Source organism: Cyprinodon variegatus, unplaced genomic scaffold, assembly GCF_000732505.1.
Source record: "Cyprinodon variegatus isolate N-32 unplaced genomic scaffold, C_variegatus-1.0 Scaffold710, whole genome shotgun sequence".
NCBI classification, from domain to species: Eukaryota; Metazoa; Chordata; class Actinopteri; order Cyprinodontiformes; family Cyprinodontidae; genus Cyprinodon; species Cyprinodon variegatus.
In genome coordinates, this window is record NW_015151163.1 from 213,318 (window position 1) to 221,246 (window position 7,929).

The following is a 7,929-nucleotide window of genomic DNA, read 5'->3' on the forward strand; positions in this document are numbered from 1 at the left end:
AAATGGAATAACTGAAAACTAAAAATCCAGACTCCCTAAAGGAGAGAATCATAACACAAAAAGAGAAGTTCTGTGAATCACAAAAGAAAAAACAACAATAACAACAATAGCAATAATAATAATAATAAGAAGAAGAAGTTCAGAGGGGTGGCCAGGTCTTCGTAGATTCGCAGTGGTCTGATACTCCTTCCATTTCAATATTATCGCTTGCACAGTAATCATATTGATGTTTAAAGCTTGGGAAATCTTTTTGAATCCAAATCCGGCTTTAGATATATGCACAGTATAACAGTATTTAGGACCAACCTGCCCAGCAGACACACTAAGTTGTATTAATGTGGGTTCTTGGTTGGATAAGGGTTGCAGCAATGGATGCAACGTCAAAAGCTACAGTAGCAGCAATTCAAAATTGCTTTTCCCTTTCAAACAGCAGCCTACTCCCCTGTGACTCCCAGCCAAATCCCCTCCAACTTCCAGCTACTGGCCTTTTCCTGGGTGTCCATCTTTTTACTCTGACTCCAGCCCTTTCGTTGAATTACAGGGTCTGACAAGGAGATAAAGCTTCTCTTTAGATCTTAATGTCCACAAATCATGACAGAAAGAATATTTTGGTACTAAGATTGATGTTTAAAAATGAATTGTAGAGGACCAGCCATGGGCCCATCAAGGAAGGTGGGGAAGTTTTGATTGGCTGCTACTGTAACGTCCCTTAAAAGTAATGTTTTTAACATCAATCTGACGTCATTTAGTTGGTTTCAAGTTGTCTTGGCTAGTAACCGATATCCAAAGTCTTCTCAATGTTGAATGCTAATTTTGACTTGAAAAAGGATCCAACTTTCATTTTGGCAACGTAAGGGTACAACATTGTTTCAACATTACATCAATGTCAAGTGCCTGCTGTGTGGTGCGTTCCTTGTTCATCTTGATGCTCCCGGTGCTTAAAACAGACCTCTAAGATGATCACAGAGCAGATGTATTGATACAGAGAATTGATTACACACAGGTGGATTCTATTTATCACCATCGCTCAGTTAGGTCAACGTTGGATCATTCAGACTACGTTCACACTGCAGCCTGAATTGACCCAAATCCGATTTTTTTGCCTACATGCGACCTGTATCTGATCTTTTCGTGGCTGTCTGAACAACACAGATCCGATTTTTTCCAATCCGACCCAGGCCACATGGCTATGTGGTCCTGAATCCGATATGAAGCTGATCTTTTCAAATGCGACCTGTGTCTGAACGGCCAGGTCGGACGTCATTAATAGCCGACAAAGGTCACTTTGTCAGGGTGAAAAGCCCCCTGCTGTTCACCCTGATGACACACGACTGCGTCCCCGGGTTCACCACCAATCACATCGTGAACTTGGCAGAAGAAACCATGGTGGTGGGCCTCATCAGAGACGAGACAACAAGCAGGACTACATATGAGGTGAAACAGCTGGTGCAGAGACAACAGCCTGATTCTAAACATGGAGAAGATAAAGGAGATCATTGTTGACTCCCTCCCTGAGCTCATCAAAAAGCTCAGCCGTAGAAGTTGTCAAGAGCACCAAATTCCTGCGGCACAGACATCCTGACATGGACTGTAAACACCATCTCACTAGTCAAAACGCACTTACTTCCTGCGGAGGATGAGGAGAGCCCACCTGCCCCCACCCATCCTCACGATTTTCCACAAAGGCACCATAGAGAGCGTTCTGACCAGCTGTCTCAATGTGTGGTGTGGAGGCTGCAGTGACGCAGATTGGAAGAAGGTGAGGAGAGTAGTGAGAACAGTAGAGAAGATCATCAAGGCTCCTCTTCCCTACATAAAAGACATTTTATCCCAGCACTGTGTGTCCCGAGCCCGTAACATCATCAATGACCCCTCACACCCCCACCATGGACTGTTCTCCCTGCTGCCCTCTGGGAAGAGGCTACGAAGCACTGGATGCAGGTCCAACAGATTCTGAAACAGCTTCTTCCCCACTGCCATCAGACTGTTGAATTGTTGAAATAAACCAAAGAAGAAAAAAAAGGGGAAAAAAAGGTAAATGTTTAAAAAAAAACAGTCTCTGCATCAAACTGACCATATCAATATGTTTTTTTTGTGCCATGTTTTCTCTCCCAATGTTTTCATTTGATCACTGCTGCACTTTAAGAAATAGAAATGTCATGAGAGCTGTACCGATCAAGATTTTGTTTTGTATACACTGTGTGTATACAAAATAACAATATAGTTGGTCTAAATCTAGTTTAATTAGTGTAAAGCTCTTCGAATTGTCTTTGTACTGAATTGTGCAATATGAATAAACTTGTCTTGTCTAGTTTAAAAGCACTCAGTGTGTACTCAAACTGAAACGTGTTGCTGCAGGAAAGAGACCCTAAAACAAAAAGATCTGCCTCTCATTCTACTTTTAGAATTTCTAGGAGCCTCAATTAAACCTGCAGATCGGAGGTTAGTGCTCTGTTAAGAACATATAAAATAATAAGACCTCTGATGTATGTTGGAACTTGAAAGAAGCAAAAGGAAATTCTAGAGACCAGTGTGAATTGGGGTTCACAGAAGTCCTGATCAAAAATAACATAATGTACAGTTTTCACTGTGTTCTTGCCTCCTGTCATCTTTTAAAGTGTTTCTCCGAATGTGTGAAATTCTTTGAATATCTGATGTTTTTTTTCTATTATTTAATTATAATTCTGTCCTTCAGTTTTGCATAATATTTATTTTGCATTTAAAACAGAAGAACTTTTCAGATCCTTCACTAATTCAGCCATAAAAATGACTGCAGCGCAGACGAGACAGACAGATGGGACACCATAAGACACAGACAGGTGAGGAAGAGGAAGGTGTGAGATATACCACTGCGTTAGCAGACTGAAAGCAACACCTCGTCATCTAAAGTAAAACCGGCAAAATAAAATCTATTTTAGCCACAGACACAGTTCAAACGATACAAAAAGAAGCAGGTCTGGTTTTGTTGAGTTTTTTGGTGTTTTTTACTGACATTAAATCGGTAAAATATCTTTATCTTTTAGGTCTGATTCCTGCTAAGCCCCGGATCCATTACATTTTTTATAACTTTCTCATGCTTTAAACATTCCAGGTCAGCTCAGATGATGTTGTGACTTTTTAAGCTTCTCATATGTTAATTCAAAACATTTGAGATATTTGGAGACAAGGGACCTCAGATGCACAATTTTGTGTCACATCAAGGCAGAGTGTAAAGAGATCAGCTCAGATGTCTGGTTCACCCGGTATTATCCCCAGATGTCTGGAGATACAATATTCATCTTTTCACACACTGAACTCAAGTATAACACACTGAGAATGTTGAACCATCATAGTGTTAAGGAGTGGCACTTGATATGTGCAGATGAACCCCAGAGAAATGCTTTGTGAAGATGCTGGCTGAGGCTGGTCAGACAAACCAGCTTCATTCTATCAACTTTTCTCTATTTGTCATAGTAGCTTCATTTAATCTGGTCTTGTTTGGCTCTGCAACCATCTTGGAGGGAAATATCAGCAGGGCTGCAGCCATTGACATCTTTGATTAAAATGATAGAATAAGGTCCTATTTTCAGTGCTTAGTCCTGTTCTTCTCCTAGACATAAGAGGCGTTTTATTGTGACTAAATGTTTGTGCTCTCTTTTATCGCTTTTGGCATGACAACTGGTTCATAACCCATCAGCCTTACTGTTTCTTTCCCACAAAGAGGCACCTGAAGAGCTAGTTTAGTACTATCTAGTACTAAACTTAGTACTAGTCTAGTTTAGAACTACTTTAGTACTGCCTAAATAGAAAGTTTTCATAGTTCATTGCTTAGATGTTTGTTTTGTATGTCTGCTTCTGTCCTTCAACCCCCAGTTGGCCTCAGCCTAACGCTGCCCACACTGATCAAGCTGGAGGTATCTTCTTGTTAAAAGGAAGTTTTTCCTCTCCACTGTCACTCCATGCTTGCCGTCACAAGCTCATCCAGACGGAGCGAATTCTGCAAGTCATTAGCTGCGTTTCTATTACAAATGCACGCAAAACTATGGTAATATTCTACTGATGTTGAAAAGGATTTTTTTACAATTACGGTATTTCCATTGAACAAGAAAAATAACTAAAATTGCACATAAATATTTTTTTTCACATAACAGCTCCTAAAAGCAAAATGCCAGTGGTGGATGTAAACGCATGGCCCTAGTGGGTGCCATCATCCTCCAACTACTTCCAGAGTTCTTCGTCCGTTTAGAAGGCATTAAGGTCCTGTATGGGAGTATATATGTGGGTATATTGGTGTTTTTTCTAGCCAAATTATGTTTATATGTTAAAGGTACATTGTTAGCTATATAACTTTTTTATGTCTTTATATTCTACCACATGTTAAAGCATAAATAAACCTTGGAGAAAAAAAGGGGGGGAAAAAAGAAGGCAGTAAGGTCCAGCTGTATGACTCGTGTCACACAAAAAAGGGTTTTAATTGCAGTTTCACGAAATATAAGAATTTTGTATGACCGAAAATCCCCTTCATTGAAGCGTAAAAGTTTTGTATCGAAAAGTTTTTTTTAAAAATTGCAGTTTTTCTATTAAGTAAATTTATCTTCATAATTACAATTTGCACAATTTGATGGTTAATGTGAATGCCACTATGGACCTGATGCAATCAGCTGATTCTCCATCCTTTTTCCATCACTCTTATCCCTGCTGGGGTCACGAGGGGCGCTGGTTCCTATCTCCAGCTGTCAATGGGCAAGAGGTGGGGTCAGGTGGCCAGTCCATCACAGGGCACCACAGAGACAAACAGAACAAACAACTGTTCACGCACACACTCACGCCCAAGGAGAATTTAGAGGCCAGTTAACCAAACAGTCATATTTTTGGACCGTGGGAGAAACCTGAGAGACCCAGGCATGCACGGGAAAAAACATGAAAACTATGCAGAAAACCCCGGGCCGGGAATCGAACCTGGAACCTTCTTGCTGTAACCAGCAGTGCTACCAACCATGCAGCCCTCAGCTGGCTTTCCTGTTGTGATTCTATATTATATTCAATACTAATCCAGGTTGGATGCCATATTTATGTTATGAATGTTATATTTAATTCGCAGCCAGCTGGGAATTCATATTTTCTGATACTTTAAGATATTCATTGCCCTCTTCGGTAGGGGTGGTAAATATCTTATTTAATCAGATAGATGAAGGATAGATGAAGGAGTGATTCGAGCTCTAATCAAACTGCTAATTCTGCACATACATGGAATAAATTCACCACAACTTCTGTTCAAAAAATAGAGTTTATTAACACAAGTCATTCAGCTCCGAGTCAAACATATTTCAGTTAAAAACTCTTAACTAAAACTAGTGAAACTCAACTAAACCAAACTACTATGTACGAAGAGGAAGGGAAGCATGGTTGAAAACCATATTACAGTTCAAGTTTATCTGGAGCTTTTCACTAATTTAGAGCTATTGGAATGTTTTCAAACCAATTTACAATGCAAATCCATGAGGTGAATAAAACATTATTTGGCCAAATAATGTTTTATTAAATGATTTGCCTAATCAGGAACCAATAACCTTTAGTTAAATGAAATAGCTAGCAACGAATAGACATCAGGATTCCATTAGATGACTTTTGGTCATACTTGGTAATTGAAATGTAAGGAGCACTAATGTTACATCAGTGTTTAAACCCTTAGTGAAATAAAGCTTGTCCCTGTTTCAACAACAGCTCAAAACATAATACTATAGCATAGCATGCAGTCCATACTGTTAGCTTTGTCTTTACTCATCAGTAAACACATTAAATGATCAACATCATCAAAAGACATATGGTTTGTTCTGTGCCTAATAATGCCAGACCTGCAAACCTTTTGTCCATGTCCATTTGGAAAGCTTGCGTTTCATCCAGCTGCAGCTTAGCAGGCAGGCATTATTGTCCATGTGGCTCACACCAAGGTTCATGAGAAAGAGAGTGAAATCCTGTGTGTTGTGTGGTTTCCACTGTCCTCAACACAGAGGCGGGTGGCAAGTCACAACTCTTTAGGAGTTGCTGTGGAGGCAGTTGGCTGAAAAGGGGGGGTCACTGGTTCTCAATGTCCAAAAACCATGATCATGGCATATGGTACAACATTCCTTAGACAGAAAACTTTTTACTAAGCTGACTGTATTCTGTCAGTAAAGTGCCTTGAGTTGATATGTGTTGTGAATTGGCATGATATATTGTATATGAACTGAACTGAAGTAAATCTTTACCCAAAGAGAAACAATTCCCCACATGGATAAAATGTCCCTTTACAAATTCACTGAGGAAAAAACACCTTTCACTGACCGGCTTGAAGTTTAGATTTTGGAGCAAATGGACTTTTCAAATGATCAGCACTAGTCATTGATGTACGACACAGGTGTCAAACTGGTTCCCGAAAGGGCCGTGTGGCTGCAGGTTTACTTTCCAACCAAACAATAGCACACCAGACTCCATTCATATCATCAACTCACCGTGTTCAGATTGGACTCACTTGATGAGATGACTGGAGTCTGGTGTGCTATTGTTTGGTTGGAAAGAAAACCTGGTGTCTCTAACCCTGGTCCTAAAGATCTACTGTCCTGCAGGTTTTGGATGCATCCCTGCTCCAACTGCGCCATAGCAAGGGAATGGCTTGTTACCAGGCCTTTACCAAACTTCAGTCATTTAAATCATCAGCAATCATCCTTCTCAGACTAATAAAATATTTGTGAGCAAAGCAAAGTTGAAGGCGTCTGTTAACTTTAAAACTTAATTACAGATGTCTGTCTCGGCCTTCATGACTGGTTTCACTTGAGAGTTTTTGTCTGAAGTGTTCAAAGTTAGATGATAGTTGTTAAAAAAAAAAAAAGATTTTACATAAATCCACTCAATTGACATCACATATATTAACATGGAGTGCATGATTTTAACCATATTCTGAACGTCAGAACTTTAAAACATCTATTCTTCCCTTGATTCTCTGCCCCCTGAAAATGACAGACAGCACAAATGTCCTTCTATAATCTAGTCAAAGCAAACAGCTGCTAGCAGACAGCTATGTCCATTTTAATTTCTCTGAAATGACCTGAGAAAGTTCCAGCCCTAATGTGACAGACGCAGGTGTGTTCAGGCCTTAATGGTTCCTGACATCCTCTCACTGCAGGTTAACACCAACTGACAGGGCTCTTATCCACAGTTTTTACACTGACGCTCACCTCAGCTACTTTGTGATAAAAACACCCCATGAATACATATCCTTCAACGTGCTGAGATCAAACAGAAACAGGAGTTTTAGTCTTGATCAAATGTTTTTAATGAGACATGAATGTACTATTTTCAAACTAGGGAGAAATAACCAAGGTTTCCTTATATAAAGGATTTCTATAACTTATTTTCACTCTTATGATCTGAGTATGAACCTCTGGACAGGGGCTGATTTTGGAAATTTAAGGCCTTAGGCAAAGACAGGCAGGGGGCCCTCTGAATTGAGAAGGCATAACATAAACCTGACCCAATATACAGAATTTTTTGTAGAATAGACATACATTATTTGTTCTACGTTTGTTCTTCTCTTGTCTCTCCTGTCTCTGAGATTACAATATTATAAGCGTTCTGATGCCATTTTACTAAAAGGATTTTTCAAAAACATAATTAATGCACACAAATAGTTTTAAAAAACATACATATAAACACAGTTTTATGGGGGCCCCAGGAACTTTGGGTTATAGGAAACTGCCTAGTATTGCCTAATACGATCCCTTCTGGATCAAACTGAATGTTGCTGATCTGCCCTTTCGACAGAGATGGCAAAAGCACTCACTTTCCGTACTTGAGTAAAAGTACAGATACTTGTGTTAAAAAATAGTCTGGTAAAAGTGGAAGTACTGATTAAACTTCTTTACTCAAGTAAAAGTAACAAAGTACAGGCTTGTAAATTTACTTAAAGTATAA